The following is a 22,798-nucleotide window of genomic DNA, read 5'->3' as shown; positions in this document are numbered from 1 at the left end:
CCCAGTAAAGCAGCTAGTCTTCTCTTGTCACAGTAAAAGGCAGGGAGTAAAATTTCCTGTAAACACAGGGGAAATCTACATTTCCCCCATGCCAAGGAAAGTGGCAGGCAGGACTCACAGGCAACCACACTAGCATTTATGCTCCGCGCCTGTAAATGTCTAGGGGGGATGCCTTCGGGGGAGGAGCTTCCAAGAAAACCGTTATTGTGTCTTGTTTTTTTTACACTTTAGAATTGAATTCTAAGCACTTGATACCAACCATCACATTCCTTTTTCATACACTGATCTCAAATACAATCATATAATTTTGAAAATCCATGACGTTTCCCCTAAATAAAATCAGAAGGAATAAGGGGGCTAGGTTTCTATTTCTTTCCTGTTACCTGGAGACCTCTGTCTCCTGGAAAACTCCCAGAAGAACAGCACACGAATCATCAAGGTCCTAGGAGTGATTCCTCCAAACATGGGAATCATAGACAAATCACACAAAACCCACAAATTCCTTCCGATGTCCACACATCTTTAAACGGTTCACAAAATCCATATATCCAGGACAGTCACAAAGAATCTCTAATTAATTTATGGTGGGGGAAAGAGAAAACGTTTAACTACCAACTTCAAGCAACTCACACTCTTTCTGTTTACTATAAAGTAATCCTTACTCTGGATAATTTGAGATGTCTGCATAGGACCCAGGGAACAGTCTCCATTTTTATTCTTCTTCTCCAGGCTATCAGTTCATAATGAACAAATATGGAAATTTTTCTGAAGGGGAAATCCAACTACCAAAATAACTCCTTCATAATTCATATGTGCAATCACAACAGTGATTAATAAAAACCTGAAACAGTTCCTAAAAGCCTAAAGCATTAATTACTCTGTTAGATATCAGGATGCCATGAAAACCTATGACAGCAGGTTACTTGGGCAAATTAAATCATGTGAACTTAAGGCAGAAAAAGAGAAATCTTCACTTGGTGGATTTGCAGGCTGGTAAATGTATGCTTTTGAAGAGGGGTGACCAACCCACGACTCTTCAGGGCTCTGTATTTCAACCTTGAAAGACATACGAAAGAGGAAAAAATGCCATTGCAAATTGAATTAATGCTGGGATGAAAGGTAATATTATATCTTTTGAGAGACCAAAAATAAATGAATGATACTATTTCTATGAAAGGGGAAACGAACTCTCCTTGAGTATCTACTATGTGGCCAGGGCTGGCGGGCCAAAGGGATCCTTCTCTTGGCTTCCATGGCACCACACGTCCAATTCTCCTTCAACTTTAGCGAGAGCTCCTGCTCTGCGATTTTTGCTAGCTCATCTTTTCTTGGTCCAATCACTGCATTTTAGTGCTCAGGCTCTGTCTTGGGCCCTTTTCTCTCTGGGTGATCTCACCCAGTCTTAGAGCTGTAGACACCACCTGTGTGCCAATGACTCTCCCTGGACTCTACGTGTCAGTACCCAGCTGCCTTCCTGATGTCCCCAACAAGCCTCTCAAATGTAGGCTGTCCAAAACAGAACCACCTCCCTGCCCTAAGTCTTTCCAATCTCAGGAAATGTCACCACCTTAAGAAATCCTAAAATAATCCTGTTGATCCCTTTTCTCTCACCCCCCACTTCCAATCCATTAGCTGTACTTCCAAAACACATCCTGACTCTTTCTCCTTCTCACCGGTCCACTTCACCACTCCCGTTGAAGCTCCTTTTCACGCCCAGATACTGTCACACCTCTTAAACCAGTCGCTCTGCTTCTATCCTCCACACAGTAGCCAGAACGTTGACTTAGGAAAATGTAGCAGACTCCGAGACTCCTTTCAAATTCTCTAGCAGTTTCCCATTACACCTACTATAAAACCCATGCTTCTCTTGCCTGTAAGACCTGACGTGATGCAGTCCCGCCAGCTCAGCCCCTTGTCACTCAACTCACCAACGTCCAGGCACACTGAGGAGATACTCAGGAATGTTTGCTCAATAAGTACACAAATGAATAAGTGAATATATTTCCCTATATTTTCCTATGTTTATGAGATAGATTATTCCTACTTTGAAGAGAAGAAAATTGAGGTTTCCAGGGATATGTCCAAGGTCATCCAAGTAACTGGAGGCAAAGGCACAATTTGAACCCAAATCTTTGGCTCCATGGCTCATCTTTCTCAAAACCAGATCTTTCTAGCACAGTCTAGAAAATCAGGAATAGACACCTGCTCCTAAGATTTTCCAGAAACTCATCAACTGGGAACTTGTAGGAAGATTAGAATTTCTTCTTCCATCACTTTGCCATCTGTAAAATGGGTGAACAAAATGAGTTTCTCATGGAGAAATCTCATGGAAAATCCTTCCAGATTTTAAAGAGTTTTGTAAACTCTCAGATGATTGTCTGTCGGGACTACCAGGTTATGCAGTTTTAACTAGAATCTGCTCTGTGCACGATACTACCGTGTGGGGTTCTCAAAATGGGTAATCATACAAACACAAAAGAACCACATAATCCTGCCAAACGTGGACCCACTTCCCCCAAACCCTGTAAAGACGATGTGATCTCATCCTACTGGAAGATTTAGGCAAGGGAAGGGAAGAGGTGATTTCTAGAGGGTCCTACCCCTGCCCAGTCCTCATCTGTATGATTCCTTGTACCAACACCTGATTGCCTAATCAACCCTCCAGAAGAGAGCCTGCTCTCCCCCCAGTGTGCGTTCCCTGAGGATCTTGACCTGATTCTATTTGCAACAGGGATACACAAGCTCCATGATTGGTACACTCGAAGTACAAGGGATATGACGTTACTTTATTTCTTCCAAGTCCAATTAAATCTGTATCTCAAGACATCCCTCAATGAAAATGATTTCAAAAGTGTTTTCAGGGACCTTTCCCCTTGCCCAGGGTTAGAGAAACATCTTGGGGGATTACATGGGGCCCAAAGAACAGGGAAATGCTTCTGTGGAAGTCAGTTCCCAGAGCCGCCTTCACGATGCCCATCAGCCACCCCTTCCCAGTATCTGCTCTTTTCCCCAAACCAAGTGGGACCACAGGAGTCCTTAGCTGTGGCTCCCAGGACCAGGGTGCTTGGTGTTAAGTCCCTCCAGCATCCACATACTACCCCATCGCAGCACTCGGCACATTCTCGTATGCTTACGGAGAGCAGGCGTGGGTCTTTCATTCCAGGCATTCCCCCTAACACCCAGGCCCTCTCCTAAAGTCCCAGAAATCCATCAGCCCCTCAGAACCCCCATGTTCGATTCTGTACCCTCGGTTCCCAGCACCGGCCTTCCTCACATCAGTGACTTCTATCCACTTTCTTCACAAAAGTCTGAGTGGAGGTCAACTTCCAAATATCTGGAACCCCAACATTCAGCCCCAGGACACAAAGACATTGCCACAACCCTCTGAGGTAAGGGAGTCTAGACTCAGAATACAAACATTTCACTGCTTTCTTGGGAAGGGTGGAAGAAGAAGAATTCTTTCAGGTCTCCTGCTTCAGGGAGAATACAATGCACACTAATCCGTCCATTGGGTTTCATGCCGCATGTTGTACACGCTCTACTTTAATAAACCTCAGCCCTCCGGGCTGCGGTGCGCCTCCCCCTGCGGGATGTATCGGAATCATTATCTCTGCCCCTGCTCTCTTCCCAAGCAGGACGCAGCGTTTCCAACTGCCTGCTACACAGCTCGACGAGACTATTCCTCAGACGCCCTGAACTCGGCGTTTCGAGAATGAAACTCATCCTTTACTTCCCCCTTCCTTCTCCCTTGTTCTATTAATGGCAACACACGGTGTTTGGCACATGACTGGCATGCAATAAAATTTTTTTTAATTCATATGAATAAATGAACAGCCCCACAGAGGATGTAAACACCTTGGCTTAACCGTGAAGACCTTAGGTATACTGACTCCGACCTCACCTTTTTCAACAGCTTTATTGGGATACAAGATATATTTAGAAAATACAGTTTGATGTGTTTTAACATGTGTCTGTGCCTGTGATACCAACATGACAGTCATGCTAACAATCATACTCATTACCTCCAAAGTTTCCTCATGTCCCTCCGAAACCCCTCCTTCCTGCCATCTCCGGGCGCTCACTCATCTGCTTTCTGTCCTTATAGATTAGTTTGCATTTTCTACAAATATATATGTATATATATGGAACTATACAATATATACTCTTTTTCTTTCACTCAACAAAATTATATTTTTAAAGATTTTTTTTTTATTTATTTATTTGACAGAGAGAGAGACAGCCAGCGAGAGAGGGAACACAAGCAGGGGGAGTGGGAGAGGAAGAAGCAGGCTCCCAGCAGAGGAGCCTGATGTGGGGCTCGATCCCGTAACACCGGGATCACGCCCTGAGCCGAAGGCAGACGCTTAACCGCTGTGCCACCCAGGCGCCCCTCAACAAAATTATTTTAAGACTCATTCACGTTGTTACACATATCAAGAGTTCATTTATATTTACTGCTCAATAGTGTTCCATTGGATGGTTGTACCATAATTTGTTTTCCATTCACCAGTTCATTAACATTTGGGTTGAGTAATTCTTTTTTTTTTTTTTTAAGATTTATTTATTTTAGGGGCACCTGGGTGGCACAGCGGTTAAGCGTCTGCCTTCGGCTCAGGGCGTGATCGTGGCGTTATGGGATCGAGCCCCACATCAGGCTCCTCCGCTGTGAGCCTGCTTCTTCCTCTCCCACTCCCCCTGCTTGTGTTCCCTCTCTCGCTGGCTGTCTCTCTCTCTGTCAAATAAACAAATAAATAAAATCTTAAAAAAAAAAAAGATTTATTTATTTTAAAGACAGAGAGAGTACATGGGAGAGGAGGGCAAAGGGAGAAGGAGTCCTAAGCAGACTCCGCGCTGAGCGTGGAGCCCGACATGGGGCTCAATCTCACAACCCTGAGATCACGACTTGAGCCGAAACCAAGCGTTGGATGCTTAACTGTGCCACCCAAGTGCCCCTGAGTTGGGGTAATTCTAAACCCAGTTTGGGGTTATTCTAAATAAAGCTGCTATGAAGATTTATACACAGATCTCTGTATGCATGTATGCTTTCATTCCTCTTAGGTAAATAGGATTGGAATGGCCAGATCATATGGTAGGCTTATTTGTAACTTTTTAAGAAACCGCCAAACTGTTTTCCAAGCAGTTACACAATTTTACATTCCCACCAGCAAGGTATGAGAGTTATAGTTTCTTCGCTTCCTTGTCAACACTTAGTATGGTCAGTTTTTAAAATTGTATCCATTCCAATAGCTGGTACGGTACTGTGGATTTATTTTGCATTTCCCTAAGAACTAATGGTGGTATCATAGTTCCATTTACTTATCTGCCATCCACATAGTTCTTTGGTGAAGTGTCTGTTCAAACCTTTTGTCCATTTTTTAATTGGCCAATCTTACTTTTTCTCCTTATTTTTCTAGTACTCTTCGTGTACCATTTGCTCCAGCCAAGCTCAATTCATAAGCCCCTATACTCACACCTCACACTTCCCTCTAAATGCTTCCCTTTTTTTTTTTTTTAAGTAATCTACACCCAACCTGGGGTTTGAACTCATGAGCCTGAGATCAACAGTCACATGCTCTCCCAACTGAGCCAACCATAAATTTTTGCTTACATTGTTCCCTTTGCTTTAAGTGATTCAATGCTTTCTTCACCTACATTTCTGCCCATCAACTTCTGTTCACCCGTCACGTCCCAGGGGAGGGGCTACACGTTTTTCCTCAAGACTTCCTCGAGCCCAGCTTGAGAGTAATGGTTTCCTCATCTGAACTTCCACAAAATTCTCTTTCTTCTGCCATTTCTTTCTACTTTGAATTCTACTTATTTTGTTGTTATTGCTATTGTTAGATTTAAGAAAATATATTTTAAAATAATGTTTCCCTCATAATATGCATATTAAAGAAACTGATTCCCCTAAATCTTTGCAGTTTACCTTACTGAAATTCATTCAAGAAACAGATATTTACTGAACATCTACTATGGGTCAGGCACTACCAGAGACCCTTGGTATACAGCAATGAGCAAAATCAATCAAAAAAAAAAAAAAAAAGCCTGTCTTTGTAGGGCTGACATTCTAGCAGAGGGAGACAGATAATAGCAATAAATAAATAACAGAAGAGACAAATAAGTAAACCATATATTATGCTAAAAGATGGAGAGTACTTGGCATAAAGAAAAGGTAGAGCAGGGCAAGGGGGGTTGGGAACGCCAGGGATAGCAGGGATGGGGCCAGCTGCAATTTTAAATAGAGTGGTCAAGGTAGCTTTCAGTGAGAAGGACCATTTGTGGGAAAGCTTGAGTGAAATGAGAGCGTAGCCACAAGGCTATCTGTTTCTCATGCCTTTATTTTTTTTATTTTTTTTTTTAAAGATTTTATTTATTTATGTGACAGAGAGACAGCCAGCGAGAGAGGGAACACAAGCAGGGGGAGTGGGAGAGGAAGAAGCAGGCTCCCAGCGGAGGAGCGCGATGTGGGACTCGATCCCGGAATGCCAGGATCACGCCCTGAGCCGAAGGCAGACGCTTAACGACTGCGCTACCCAGGCGCCCTTGTGCCTTTAATCTTGCCACAATCTTTATTATTCTGCTTTGTATTTCTGCTCTCAAATCACCCAGCCCCAGTGCCTGGCATGGAGAAGGGAGTCAAGAGTATTATATGGTGCACAGAAGAAAAAATGAACGGTCAGGTTTCAAATCAGCTGCAAATATACCCAAACATGAAAAACAAGGCCAAAGCAGGAAGTGAGAGAAAAGATGAGAAAGGTCAGTAGGAGAAAGGGCATGCAAAGAGCTGAGCTAAACGGCAAAAATAAAGAAAACGTTACCAAAGCGCCCCGCATGGTGGGAACCTTACTGCGGACTCACAAAACCCATGTCCGAAGATGACTTGGTTTACCTTGCTTGCAATGCATTAGCTGAAGTCTTTATACTGCTTCCAGAACAAAGCTAGTAAACTGCTCCATTGAAACTGCTCTGATCATGACTCAAAAGTGTGTGCTATCTCGAAATAGATGGATGAAAAGGTACACTATCTTTTTGGTTGTTTACGCCTCTATCTGGTTCTGGAAAATATCTGTGATGGCTTATTGTGACAGACGGAATGTGTGCTTCCCCTCCAAATTCACCTGCTGAAGTGCTAACTCCCAATGTGATAGGATTAGGAGGTGGGGCCTTCGGAAGGGGATTCAATTGTGAAGGTGGAGCCCTTATGAAAAAGACTCCTTATAATCAGCACCCTTATAAATGAGACCCCAAAGCAATCCCTAGCCCCTTTTGCCATGTGAGGACACAGCGCCAAGTCAGTCTTCTGAGAACCAGGAAGTGGGCCTTCATCAGACACCAAATCTGCCAGCGCCGTGATCATGGACTTCCCAGCCTCCAGAACTGTGAGGAAGACATTTCTGATGTTTCCTAAACCACCCAGCCTACGGGTGTTCTGTGATAGCACTCCAAAAGGACTGAGACACTTACCAAATGCAGGAGGAGGGAGAGGAGGTGGATTCAAAGGAAAATGCGCCAACCAAATGCCCACCCAACACAGCCTGAATCTGGTATCCCTACCACCATTCTCTTGGTGCGTCTCTGCGGCCCACGGTGTGAAGTCTGCATCTATCGGGATGTATTTGCTAAAGCTGCTACAGTTAAGACACAGATTTGGTTGTAAGCTTTTAAAGCCAACACAAAGAAGGAAATATTTTCAGTTACATGACTCAGTATTCATAAGATACAAGGAAACCAACTGTTTCCTCCTGCAGGTCTCCATAAAGAGCTCATTGTGCACATTAAGCATCTCCAGAGAAACAAAACCAATGGATGAGTAGATGCATAGAGATTTAGTTTAAGGAATTGACTCACAAGATTATGGAGCCTGGAAATTACAAATTCTGCAGTGTGGTCCAGAAGGCTGGAGACCCAGGGAAGAGCTGATGCTGCAGCTCAAGTCCTAAGTCAGTCTGGAGGCAGAATTCCCTCTTCCTTGAGGGACCTCAGTCTTTTTCTCTTAATGTCTTCAACTGATTGGGTGAGACCCACCCACATTGTGGAGGGAAGTCTGCTTTACTCAAAGTCTATCAATTTAAATGTTAATCTCATCTAAAAATACTTCCACAGCGACGTCTAGACTGGTATTTGACCAAATATCTGGGTACCATGGCCTCACTGAGTTGGCACATAAAATGAACCACCACACTGTGCAAAGCAGGATTTGCAAATTCAAATGGCCACAGGAGCCAGACAGATAAAGTAATCAAGTGAAAAAAGTGTCAGATGATAGGGAACAGTGGGGTCTGGGGATACCTGAAAGGTATTTGCCTCATCTACAGGTGATCAAATTCAAAATTTTTGAAACCATCATCTGGGACAAGCAACAATTACTTACAAGTTAAATAAAGCCCAGGAACCATGGTTTAGATATAGTAACAAACACACAGATGGGGAGCCTGGGGCTTTTCTGTTTTATCATTGACATCAACACTGCACAATGGCGTCAGGACAAAGCACAATTCAGTGAAAGCTCAAGGCTAATATCATGTCAGATATGGAGCTTTCTAGTGGTCAGGCTGAATTCAGGAACAAGTGAGACAATGTGCAATCATTCACAGACATCACCTCGCTCCACCAAAGGTCCGATCGGTGCTGGGCAGCAGTATTTTTGAGGTGAAACTTCTAGCTGGCATCTGGAATGCAGCTCTCCTGTGTTGTTAGCTAAGTATGGGGATGTGTGATTTAAGACCTAGCAGGCCTGTGGGGTAGAGCTGCCATCTTCCTGAGGAAGGGCTTGGCAAAGATACAAACCTGAATAAAAGGCACTCGGTACCCATGGGCAGAGCCAATAATCCCTTGCAAAAATGATTTCAAGCCACTTTAATATAAAGACAAATGGGCAATCAAGTTTCCATGACTGAAATACATCCAGCCTGGAATTTTGTGAGACATAATCAAACACACATCCTTTAAAGGGTGTACTGTCTGCCTTCTCACTGTGCCACATTCTGGAGTTCCCTCAAAGATTAACTAGTTGCAAAATTTGTGGCATATGCCACAAATTAAGTGACCTGCTAGATGGTATCATTAACTATAAAACCAATTTAAGGTTGGGAAATACCTACCAAAAAAAAAAAAAAATGTAATCGTTTAAGAATATTTGAACGGCAGCCATCTTTCTTCCTGGCAATAACTAAGTAGCAGAGCTCAGTGTCTACCACATGCCCTTCCAGACTCTGTGAGTAAAACCATATCGTCTTTGTGTAAAACAATGTGTTCTTCTAATCTCTAGATAAGGGGCACTCTTCCCTCCTGACCCCTGTGAAACCAGACTTACCGAAGCATTTAAAATTTACCTCTAGTAGGGGCGCCTGGGTGGCACAGCGGTTAAGCGTCTGCCTTCGGCTCAGGGCGTGATCCCGGCGATCTGGGATCGAGCCCCACATCAGGCTCCTCTGCTATGAGCCTGCTTCTTCCTCTCCCGTTCCCCCTGCTTGTGTTCCCTCTCTCGCTGGCTGTCTCTATCTCTGTCGAATAAATAAATAAAATCTTTAAAAAAAATAAAATAAAATAAAATTTACCTCTAGATGTGGGCCATTTAAAACACAATGAGCTTTTGTCTTTTTAATTTTCCAGGTCCTAGTCTTTGGAAAGCAAATGAAGACTACCCCATGGCAGGAGATGTTAGGGCAACAGCAAAACAAAATACTCTTGTCAGAACCTTTAATCATTTCCACCAAATCAAATTACTGGTGAAAAATCAAGTGAGTCTTATTTAAAAACAAAACAAAACCCTCAAGAAAGCCAAAAAAACTGACCATGCTTAAACAATTTCCCAGTCACTAGGAAGGAAAAGAGAGGGAGAAGGGCCCAACTGATCACTGAGCAGAGTCTCAGAGCTCGACATGATTCTAGGAACCCACGGTCCATGCAGCCTTGGAAATAGTTCTATGTTCCCAGCTTCTTCAAATGCATGAGGGGAAGAAGGAGGAAAAGCCCACTCAGCTGAGGTCTACAGATGCGGCAGCGCTACGGAGCATAAATTAGGGATGCTGTGAACACCAGCCCAGGCCCGGAAGTTGGCAGCTGTCTACACCGAAACCACGCAGCAAACGGCAGTCAAGATGCAGCTTCTCCAAATCCGCCATGAGCACGAAGTGCGGCATACGTGTTCCCAGAGATTTTTTCTTTTCGGTCATGAGCCAATCCTGAGAAGGGCTGTGTGGCTATCTTCACATCACAAAGCTCCATAAGCTATTCTAAGAGCGCCCTGTTTGTGCTTAGGAGGGGAAGGGAAACTCGGCCCCTTCAGGCATCTGAGAGTTGTCCCCCCTTCCCCTCCCTACTCCTCCTTTCCAGACAGTTTGGAAGCAAGGTGGCTTGGCCAAAGGAGGCAGAAGTGTTTGGCACAGGTGATGGACTGATGCCTGGCAGGGTCCAGCATTGCTGGGCACCCAGGTGACAGAAAGGAGAAGGAACCCACCAGGAACTGGCTGCAGCACCCAAGGAGACGCGGTCATCTGCATCTACCCAGCTGCAAATAAGAAACAAGGAAGAACCTGGAGGGAAGGCTCAAGAAGGCAAGAAGGGCAAAGTACTTCAATGATTAGCGAGGTGGGCATCGGACAATCAATCAATCGATGGGTGTTTCCTAAACCTTTGCGCTTGGTCTGCAAGCAAACTAAAGATGTGCGAGTCATGGTTTCTGCCCCCAGCGAGTTACCATAAGCCCACGAGGACCAGCATGTCCCCCATGAGAGAGGGGACAACGGCAGATGAGAGTGGCCAACCAATGTCTTGAAGACTACGGATATATGGAGGCGTGCTAGCTGAATTTAGGCATAACGAAGAAACTAGAGGAAAACCCATTGATGTGAGTGGACTGGCCTCCCAGAAGCCCAGAAAGGCTCAGGAACCGGAGGCCGCAGACACAGCGGAAGGTGGGAGTGAGATGCAGAGGTTAGTGAGACCCTACACTGAGAAGTTAGTGCCTTAAGTTCTCACCCCTCCTGGGCACGAACTACACAACTCCCCTCGCCCTTTCCCAGGAGGAGTCAGACTTAATGCTGGAGAGGTCGAAGACAAGGGAGCAGGGGTGGACACCAGGCTGAACACAGAGGGTGAATGGGACACTGAGAGTCTGTCCCCTGCCTACCTGGCTATCAGAACACCACATGGGATTAGAAGATCCTTCTCTGAAAAAATGAAGTGGCCCCAGCGGAAAACTCCTGACACGAACTGAAACGTGAAGAAACTGGCTCACTACCCCACCACTCCACAGGGCAGCCCCCCAGTTAATGAGCCCAATTCAAGCACAAAGCTTCCAATAAGCTTTTCTGATCATTACACTTAGAGATGAAAAGAAAACCTACACTGAAAGTCAGACACCTAAACAATCAGGCAAAATGACAAGGTGCGAGAGAACAGGGATAATGCAGGAAAGAGAAGAAAATATCAAAAAAAGTCAAATATCAAAAATTGATACAATCCATGAGAGAAACCATTGTTCCTCTTAAAAGAAAAGAACAGGATGCTGTGAAAAGAAACACTCAGGGAAAAATTTTAAGTTCTTGGATATTAAAAATACAATGGGCAAAATTCAAAATTCAACTGATGATTTGGAAATAAAGGAAACCATCCAGAAGGTAAGGCAGCAAGACGAAGAGATTATCAAGAAAAGAGGGAAAAAATAAGAAAAGGATCAGTCCAAAGTTCAACTACTAGAGTTTCTAAGTCTTCAGAGAAAATGGAAAGAAAAAAATGATTTAAGATAAGCAAACACAGGGGCACCTGGGTGGCTCAGTCAGTTAAGCATTCAACTCCTGGTTTCGGCTCAAGTCAGGATCTCAGGGTCGTGGGATCAGGCCCTGCGTTCGGCTCTGTTCTCAGCCAAGAGTCTGCTTGAGGATTCTCTCTCTGCCACTCCCCACCTCTTGTGCTCTACCCCCTCTCTCTAAAATAAAATAAATAAATCTTTTTTTTTTAAAGATTTTTATTATTTATTTGACACAGAGACAGCCAGTGAGAGAAACAGCCAGTGAGAGAGAGACAAGCAGGGGAGTGGGAGAGGAAGAAGCAGAGGAGCCCAATGTGGGGCTCGATCCCGGAACGCCGGGATCACGCCCTGAGCCGAAGGCAGACGCTTAACGACTGTGCTACCCAGGAGCCCCTAAAATAAATAAATCTTTTAAAAAATAAAATGAAATAAGCAAACACCTAAATGAACACAAAATCCTTAAGAACCCTTTCACAGAACAGGAGCATAATTCTTCCAACTGAGACGTCTGATTAAATCCACAGCAAAGTGATTTATAAAGACACAACAATAGTATAGTAACATGAAATTTCACTCCAGGGATAAAATTAAAATTCCAGAAGCCTCCATGAAGAAAAAAAATCTATTCACATATAAAAGAGGAACCTCAAAATGGCCCCTGACTTCTCAACAGTAACAACAGAAGCGAAAAGTCAATTGAGTACTTCTAAATACGGAGGAAAGATGATTTTTCAATCTAGAATTATATGCCTAGCCAAACTACTCACTAAGGGGAGGAGGGTACATTAAAGCTATTTTCAGAGATTACGTTCTTGGAAAATTTATCTCCTATGCTTGCTTAGTAAATTGTTGGCGGATGTGCTCCCCTAAAGCAGCAAACCGAAAAAGAAGAAAATGCGGGGATCCGAGAAACAAACAATACAGGAGTCAGGCAAAAAAGAAATCCCTGCACAAAACCCCGTTCCAGAACAGGCTCATTGAGCAACAAGAGCAGATTAGAGCAGGAGAAACAAAATGGAAGTGGTACATTATCTGATAGGTTGGGCCAAGAGCAAAATGAGATTGAGAGATGCTGGTGGAAGGCATGCGAAGAATTAGAAGGAAAGAAAAAAAGAAAGAAAGAAGGGCTGATGGAGGGAAGCGTGTGTTTGTAAGTATACAAATATATACATGAATCAAAAAGAGGCCAGGTTTTTCAACAGGGAAAAAAAAAACCCTAAAATTTGCACAAGAAAGGACTTGTCATATAGTATATCACTGGTCTCACTGATGAATAGTGTTTACATAATATAAACAGTGTCAATTCAAAAGAAGAGAAGGAGGAGAGGTCTAAATTATAATAGTAAGTCAATGGGTGATAATTTAAACTGATGAAAAATCAAGAAAACAGTGGTAAAGGTACATTATTTATTGATTTTTAAAACATTTACATTGTGAAAAATATGGAGAAAATGCCACAAAACAAAATCTACAGCTCAATGATTTATCCCAAAGCAGACATCCATGTAATCATCACCCAAGTCAAAAAACAGAGCTTTGCCAGCATCCCTGAAACTCTCATCACTCTCCCTAATTAGCGCCGCAGCCCTCCCTACGGCTACTGCCTTAGCTTATATGGTATTGTATCATTTGGCATCTTAGCATGCATCCCTAAAGCCTATATTTCCATTATGCCTGTTTGTTGAGCTTTATAGAAATGAAATACGGGGGCGGGGGGGCGCGTGCACGTGCATGGGCACATGTTCTGTTACACTCTTGATGGACATTGAGTGGTTTCCAGTCTGGGGCCACTATAAATACTGCTGTGTGAACATTCCTGTGCATGATTTTTGGTATATATGTACTCACTCTTCATTGAATCTGTGCATCAGAGTAGAACTCCGGGCTCAAGGAATATGCTTATGTTCAATTTCATCAGCTAATGCTTCCAAAGTAAGTGGTTATACCAATTTGCACCCTCAGTATCAGTGCAGGAAAATTCTCATTTCTCCAAATCCTCTCCACCTCTTGGTATCCAAAGTCACTTTTAATTTTACGCATTGTGGTGGAAATGCGGTCATGTTTTATGCAGTTTCTAATTTATACTTCCCTGCAGACTTAAGAAGTTGAGCACTTTTTCACACGTTTGTTGGACATGTGGCTATCACTTTTTGGGAAGTCCCTATTTAAGCCTATTATCCATTTTTTTAATTCTGTCTTTCTTTTATTGATTTGTAAGAATTCTTTGTATATTCTTCTCATGGTGTTGCAAATATCTCTAACTTGCCTCTCACTCTCTTTAACTGTGTCTTCGATGAAGTTCTTTTGATGAACATAAGTTCTTCATTTTAATATCATCTGATTTTATCTTTTTCTTTATGATCGGTTCTCTTAGGTCTTGTGCAGGAATTTCTTGCCTAGCCAAAATCATGAGTATACTACCCTACATTATCTTCTGGATATTTTATTATTTCATCTTTCACATTTAGAGCTCGAATTCACTTGGAAGGGGTTTTGTTATATAGTGTAAGTTTAGGGTCAAGTTTTATTATGTTTAAATATTAACATCCAATTGTCCCACAGCTGTTTGTTTAAAAAAGACAATTCTAAGTCACCTGGCTGGTTCAGTCAGTAGAGCATGCAACTCTTGATCTCAGGGTTGGGAGTTCAAGCCCCACGTAAAACTTAGCAAAAAAATTTTTGTTAATAAAATTAACAAAAATTAACAAAAAAATAAAATTTACAAAAAAATTTTTGTTAATAAAATTTAAAAAAAAAACAATTCTATCCCGAATGTCCTACAGTGTCATTTTTGTCACTGATAGTATGTCTATATATACACAAGTCTATTTTTTGGACTCTATTCTTGCCACTGGTCCATTGCACCCATGGCACACTGCGTCAATTCCTCTAGCCTAATAATAAACCTTCATATCTGGTGGAGAAACTCCTCTTCTCTTACCTTCTTCAAGAGTATCTTAGCTATTCGCAGTCATCTGTATTTCTGCACAAATTTTAGGATGAGCGTTATCAAATTTCACAAAAACCCTCTTGGGATTTTGAGTGAGATTACACTGACTGTACCTTGGCCTGAGATTAACTGACATCTTTAGAAAATTTCATATTTCATATACATGATATATTCCTTCATTTATTTAGATTTTCTTTCATTTCTCAGCGAGGTTAAATGCTTTTCCATATAGAGGTCTTCATCACTTTTGTTAGATTTACCCCTAGGTATTTGATCATTTTTATTCTAATGTAAATTCAATTTCTGTTTATTAGTGATAAATAGAAATACATTTTTTATATTTACCAGTGTCCAGCAAACTTGCTAAATTCAATTTCTAGTTGCAACAGTTTATCTGAAATTGCTTTTGAATCTTCTACATATATAGTAATTGAAACTCCCAATAATTACAGATTTACCTATTTTTTTTAAGATTTATTTATTTATTTATTTATTTATTTATTTATTTATTAGACAGAGAGAGACAGCCAGCGAGAGAGGGAACACAAGCAGGGGGAGTGGGAGAGGAAGAAGCAGGCTCCTAGCAGAGGAGCCTGATGTGGGGCTCGATCCAGGAACGCCAGGATCACGCCCTGAGCCAAAGCAGACGCTTAACGACTGCGCCACCTAGGCGCCCCATACCTATTTCTTTTTAATCCTAGTATTTTTATTTCTCTCTTGTGCCTCACTGCATTAGCAGGAATCCACTATGCAATGATGAACAGAGGTGATGATAACTGGTCTATTTGTCCTTTCCTACCAGCAAAGGGGAAGTTTTAACATATCCCCCATTATGCATGGTGTTTCCTACTTTTTAATGACAGAGTCTTTTCTGTAGATAACTTCTTAGAGTAAGAAAATTTCTTCCTTGTTTATTAGGGTGAGTCTTTTTTTTTTTTTAATCATGAATAAATGTTGGATTACATCACATACATTTTCTGCATTTTTTTGAGATAATCATGGTTTTTGTCTTTATTCTGAATTATTCTATATTTTATTCTTTGGGTTTTTTTTTTTTAAGATTTTATTTCTTTATTTGAGAGAGAGAGAGAGAGCTAGAGAGCACAAGCAGGGTAAAGCGCAGAGGGAGAGGCAGAGTCTCCGCGGAGCAGGGAGCCCAATGTGGGACTCGATTCCAGGACCCTGGGATCATGACCTGAGCTGAAGGCAGACGCTTAACTGACTGAGCCACCCAGAGCCCCTATTCTTTGTTCTCTATATACTGAGTTACAGGGACTGAGTTTTAAATATATTACCCTAACCTTGCATATCTGGAACATAATCAACTTGATCATGACGTAGTAATTTATTGCTGGATTCACTTTGCTAGTATCTTGTTTAGGAGTTTTGAATCTACATTCATGAATAAAATTGGCCTGGAATTTTTCTTTCTTATCACGTCAGGTTTTAGCATCAGAATTCTGCTGACTTCTTAGAACAAGTTGGGAATGTGCCTTCTTTTTCTATTATCTGGAAGAGTTTGTAGAAAATATGTGTTATTTCTTCCTTAAATATTTAATGAATTCAACAGAAAAATCATCTGGGTCTGAAGTTGTCCTTGTGGTAAGGTTTTTAATTACATATTCATATGAGAAGACACAAGGCTACTCAGATTCTTATTTTTCTTATGTCAGTTTGGGTAAGTGGCATTTTTAGAAAATCTGTTCATTTCTTCTAAAATTCCACTCTGTAAGATTGCCACTGGGTTATTCATCACATTCCTTTATTATCTTTTAAATGTAGTGACAACCCTTGTGCCGTTCCTGATATTGGTTATTTGTACTTTTTTTTCTTAGTTACTTTCACCAGAATTTACTGATTTTATAGTTTTTTGGCATTAATGATTCTATGGGATGTCTGTTTTCTACGTCATTACTTTCCTCTCTTTATTTTTGCTATTTTCTTCCTCCCACCTTTTTAAAAAATTTAATTGTCCTTTTTTAACTTCTTGAAATAAATACTTAAGTTATTTATTTTCAAGCCTCTCTTTTTTTCTAACGTATACATTTGAGGCTACAAATGTCCCTTCAAGCATGGCTTTAGCTGCATTCCACATTTGGCTTGTCATGAATTTTCACTGTCATTCATTTCTAAATATTAGCCAATTCGAGGGGTGCCTGGGTGGCTCAGTCAGTTAAGCATCCGACTCTTGGTTTCAGCTCAGGTCATCATCTCGGGGTGCTGGGATTGAGCCCTGTGATGGCTCTGCGTTCAGCAGAGAATCTCCCTGAGGATTCTCTCTCCCACTCCTTTTGCCCCTTTCCCCCACTCGCGTACACACTATCCAAAATAAATAAATAAATCTTTAAAAATAAACAAATAAATATTAGCTAATTTTCATTGTTATTTGTTTTTGGACCCATGACTGCTTAATTTTTAAACATATGGGGATTTTTCAGTTATCTTCTTTTGTCACTGAATTCTAGTTTCATGTCACTGTGATCTGAAAATATACTCTGCATGATTTCAATCCTTTAAAATTTGCTGAGTTGCTTCGTGACTGAAAACAGGCAATGGTGGCAAATATTCTGTGGGCACTTGAAAAGAATGTATATTCTGTATCTGTTAAGTGCACTGTTTTATAATTAGATCAGGCTTGTTAATTAACTTTGTTCAAACTGTCTATATCTTAATGGATTTTTTTAAGATTTTATTTTTAAGCAAATTCTAGAGCCAATGTGGCACTTGAAATTATAACACTAAGATCAAGAGTTGCATGCTCTGGGGCGCCTGGGTGGCACAGCGGTTAAGCATCTGCCTTCGGCTCAGGGCGTGATCCCGGCGTTACGGGATCGAGCCCCACGTCAGGCTCTTCTGCTGTGGGCCTGCTTCTTCCTCTCCCACTCCACTGCTGTGTTCCCTCTCTCGCTGGCTGTCTCTATCTCTGTCGAATAAATAAATAAAATATTAAAAAAAAAAAAAAAAAAAAGAGTTGCATGCTCTACTGACTGGGCCAGCCAAGCACCCCATCCTGATTTTTATTGTCTACTGGCTGTATCAGTTACTAAGATACAGTAAAATTTCTAATTATATCGATATCTCTATTTCTCCTTACAGGTCTTTTTTTTTTATATTAGAGATTTTTTTAATTGTTTCAGAAATAATAGGATGGTTAAATGGAAATAACTAAAGTTACATTTTTTAAAATTTAAATTCAATTAATTAACATATAATGTATTATTGGTTTCAGAGGTAGAGGTCAGTGATTCATCAATTTTATTTTATTTTTTAAAGATTTTATTTATTTATTTGACAGAGATAGAGACAGCCAGCAAGAGAGGGAACACAAGCAGGGGGAGTGGGAGAGGAAGAAGCAGGCTCCCAGCAGAGCAGGCAGCCCGATGTGGGGCTCGATCCCAGAATGCCGGGATCACGCCCTGAGCCAAAGGCAGACGCTTAACGACTGAGGCACCCAGGCGCCCCCATCAATTTTATATAACACCCAGTGCTCATTACATCACATGCGCTCCTTAATGTCCATCACCCAGTTACCCCATCCCCCCAGCTCTCTCCCCTCCAGCAGCCCTCAATTTGTTTCCTATGATAAAGAGTCTCTTATGGTTTGTCTCTCTCTCTGCTTTCATTTTATTTTTTCCTCTCTTCCCCAATATGATAATTGTCCTTCTCTGACTTATTTCACTTAGCATAATACCCTCAGTTTCATCCATGTCTTGTAAATGGCAAGATTTCATTTTTCTGATGGCTGAGTAATATTCCATTGTGTATATATATATACACCACATCTTCTTTATCCATTCATCTGTCATTGGACATCTGGGCTCTTTCCATAGCTTGGCTATTGTGGACATTGCTGCTATGAACATTGGGGTGCAGGTGCCCCTTTGGATTACTACATTCGTATCTTTGAGGTAAATACCTAGTAGTGCAATTGCTGGGTTGTAGGGTAGCCCTATTTTCACTTTGAAGGTGTTACAATTGTGTGTGTGTGTGTGTGTTTAATAAGTACATACACATTTAGAAATATATTTTTCTGGTGAATTGAAATCTTTTTTATTATGAAATATCTCTTTTCATCTCGAACAGTTCTTCTTCCTTATAAAGGGTGTACTTTATCTCATATTAATATAGCTATGCAGGGCACCTGGGTGGCTCAGTGAGTTGAGCACTTGACTCTGGATTTCAGCCTGAGTCATGATCTTGGGGTCATGGGATTGGGCACCCCCATCAGGCTCCATGCTTGGCATGGAGTCTGCTTGAGATTCTCTCCCTCACTTTCCACCCTTCCCTCCACTTGTGCATGCACGTGTTGTCTCTCTAAAAGAAATAAATCTTAAAAAAAATACACACACACACACACACACACACACACACACATACACACACACACACACATAGCTACGCAATCTTTCTTTTGGCTAGTATTTGCATGTTATATCTTTTTACATCCTTATATGTTTGGCCCTTCTGTATCTTTTTTTTTTTTAAGATTTTATTTATTTATTTGACAGAGAGACAGCCAGAGAGAGAGGGAACACAAGCAGGGGGAGTGGGAGAGGAAGAAGCAGGCTCCCAGCAGAGCAGGGAGCCTGACGTGGGGCTTGATCCCAGGACCCTGGGATCACGCCCTGAGCCGAAGGCAGACGCTTAACTGAGCCACCCAGGCGCCCCCATTCTATATCTTTTTAAATTGTGTATGTCTCTTTAAGGCAGTGTATAGGTTTTTAAAAATTCAACCTGGTTATCTTTGACTTTTAAGAAGAGTAGTTACTTCGTTTATATTTCATATAATTGCTGATATATTTGGGCTTAAACCTATTTTTTATTTGTTTTATCTACTATAGGATCCTTTTTCTCCATTTTCTACCTTCTTTTTAATTATCTGAGTATGTTTTATTATTCTAGTTCCCTTCTTTTAGCTTATTATTTCTATATTCCTTTACCATTCTTTTAAAGATTATCCAGAATTTAAAGCATGCATCCTTGACTTATTAATGGCTAATACAAATTAGTTTTTTATCATTTCCTACATAATACAAGGATCAGAGAACATAACTTTCTTAATCTCTTCATACTTAAGTTCTCCTTTGATTATTATTTGTAGAGTGAATATTTATTTATATTTAGTTGTAGAGTGAATATTTATTTATATTTAGTTAATTAATTATTCTTTTTATTGCTCTTCATTACTTCTTACATCTTTGATCTGAAATAATCTTCCTTCTGTCCAAAGGATGCCTTTTAGGGGCACCTGGGTGGCTCAGTCAGTCAGGCGTATGACTCTTGATCTCAGCTTAGGTCCTGATCTCAGGATCGTGAGTTCAAGTCCCACACTGGGCTCCACTCTGGGCATGGAGACTAATTTTAAAAACAAAATAAGGGGCGCCTGGGTGGCTCAGTCGTTAAGCGTCTGCCTTCGGCTCAGGGCGTGATCCCAGAGTCCTGGGATCGAGCCCCACATCAGGCTCCTCCGCTGGGAGCCTGCTTCTCCCTCTCCCACTCCCCCTGCTTGTGTTCCCTCTCTCGCTGGCTGTCTCTCTGTGTCAAATAAATAAATAAATCTTTTAAAAAAATAAAATAAAATAAAAATTAAAAAAATAACAAAACAAAACAAAAAACAAGGGATGCCTTTTAGTATCTCCTTTAGTACAGATGGGCTCATAATTTTTTAAAATACTTCTAGTTTTCCTTCATTTTTGAGGATTCCTTTAAGAAGATTGTTTCCTTTCAGCAGTTTGAAGACCTCATGCAGATCTTTCTTTTTGACTTCTATTGTTTCATTGAACAGTTGGTTGTTCATATTATTGTTGCCTCTTTGAAAACAATAGTTAACTATTCTTCTTGACTGTTTTTCAGCTTTTCTTTTTTTTTCTTTTCTCTTTCTTTCTTTCTTTCTTTCTTTTTTTTTTTTTTGTACTGAACCTGATTGCTATCTTAGGGTTTCTTAATTCTGCAGCTTTGCGTCATTTGTTAGTTTTGGAAAATTTTTAACCATTTTTTTCCAATTACTTCTTCTGCTCCATTTTCTCTCTCTTTTCCTACTGAAACTCCAATTACATGTGTATTATGCCTTTCTACCATATTTCATATGTCTTTCAAAATCCTGTATTTACTTTCCATCATTTTGTCTCTCCATGCTTTATTATGGGTACTTTCTTGTGTTCTATATTTCAGTTCACTAACTCTCTCTTCAACTGCATCTATTCCATTGAGCCCACCCATTTTTAACACATTTATTAAGTATAATTTATATACCATGAAATATGCTTATTGTAAATGTACACTCGGTGGTTTCAGCATATTAATTCAGCTGTGCAACCATCACCATCACTATAATGCAGTCTTAGAGGACTTCCATCGCCTCAAAAAATTCATCAATTTATAAGTTATCTATTAAACTTCAGTAACTATATTTTTCAGTACCAGGTTCTTATTTATAATTTTCAGTTGTCTGGCAAATTTTTGCATCTTATCTTTTAATTCTCTGAAAATTTTAATCATAGTTATTTTAGAGACCATCTCTGATTAATCCACTACCTGGATTTCTTTTAGCTATATCTTTTTTTCTTCTTCTTCTTTATTTCTTGCTTTAAAGAACTTCAGTCATCTAGAATACATCTGTAAATCTTTTCTGTCTCCTTTATATTTTCTTTTTAAATACATACATACAAATTTATTCAAATATAATGAACATACATTGTTATGTTAGTTTCAGGCCTACAACATACTGATTCAACAATTCTGTACATTTCTCAGTGCTCATCAGTATAAGTGTGGTCTTGATCCTCTTTATCGATTTCATCCATCTCCCCACCGACCTCCCCTCTGGCAACCACCAGTTTGTTTTCTGTATTCAAGTCCGTTTTTTTGCCTCTTTTTTTTTTCTTTGTTTGTTCATTTGTTTCTTAAATTCCACATGTGAATGATAAGGAAGATGTGATATATAGATATAGATATAAAATGGAATATTACTTGGCCATAATAAGAACAAGATCTTGCCATTTGTATCAACATGGATGGACCCACAGGGTATAATTGTAAGTGGAACAGTCAGTCAGAGAAAGACAAATACCTTTCAGGTATATCTTATTTGTTGATTTTCTAAATCCTGTCTTGTCTTCTCATATGTCTGGTTATTTTTTACCAGGTGACAGATACAGCACATGAAAAACTCTAGTAACAGCATGAGGCTCTGGAAGATGTATCTTCCTCCAGAGAGGATTTTAACTTTTGTTTCTGGCAAGCAACTAAGCTCGCGACACTAATCTGAAAATATTTGATTTTTGGCTTCAGTCCCTGTGTGAGTTTTTCTATTTCTGGTTTATCTTGACTCAGGGTTCCAAATGAAAGCCCAGGTTGTTTACTAGGGCTTCTGCTCCTTGGCAGGACTTGAATACAGTTAAAATGCCCCCAATCCCATGAGTCTGTTGAAAGATCTGCTAAGTTTTTAAGTCTCTTGGCCACTAATTTTGGAAGTGACAACTGTCTCAAGAAAAAGATCCAAAAGCTGTGCTCATCTCTTAGGGTTTTCCTTTCCCTGAATCTTGGCTTTACCATTCCTCACGGCCTTGATGACTCTCCAATGCTTCCAAACTGACTTTTTTTTTTTCTTTTTACTTTTAAGCAGCTTTTCTCAGCAGATAAGCCGGTCTGAACAAATCTGATCTACTATTGCTAGATACATTGACTACCACTGTAAGTAAGGTGACTAAAATTTATCATACAAACCAGGATGCCTTTGAAAATAAAAGGAGTCATTATCCTGAGGCAGCAGGCATAAACCAAAATGATTACAAACAAATCAGGATATATGGTCACCCCAATAATAGTACATGGAGTACTCTGTTTTAAAAATATAAATTAATTTAATGGGGCACCTGGAAGCCTCAGTCAGTTAAGTGTCTGACTCTTGATTTCAGCTCAGGTCATGATATCAAGGTCATGGGATTGAGCCCTACACTGGGCTCTGTGCTCAGCGAGGAGTTTGCTTGAGGATTCTCTCTCTCTCCCTTTCCCTCTGTCCCTCCCCTGCTCATACTCTCTCTCTCTAAAGATAAATAAATAAATCTTCATATACATATATGTATGTACATATAAAT

At 40.7% G+C, this 22,798-nt stretch overlaps 1 protein-coding gene across 10 annotated transcripts in view; it reads right to left on the bottom strand.

Moving 5' to 3' along the window:
- FOXN3 (forkhead box N3) overlaps positions 1-22,798 on the bottom strand; it is a 386,468-nt gene that overhangs the window by 345,231 nt on the left and 18,439 nt on the right. The window lies entirely within an intron of this gene.

The sequence above is a fragment of the Ursus maritimus genome, unplaced genomic scaffold (genome assembly GCF_017311325.1).
Source record: "Ursus maritimus isolate PB19 unplaced genomic scaffold, ASM1731132v1 scaffold_25, whole genome shotgun sequence".
Classification (NCBI taxonomy): domain Eukaryota; kingdom Metazoa; phylum Chordata; class Mammalia; order Carnivora; family Ursidae; genus Ursus; species Ursus maritimus.
Note: the sequence above shows the minus strand (reverse complement) of the source record. Positions and strands in the feature narration are given on the sequence as shown.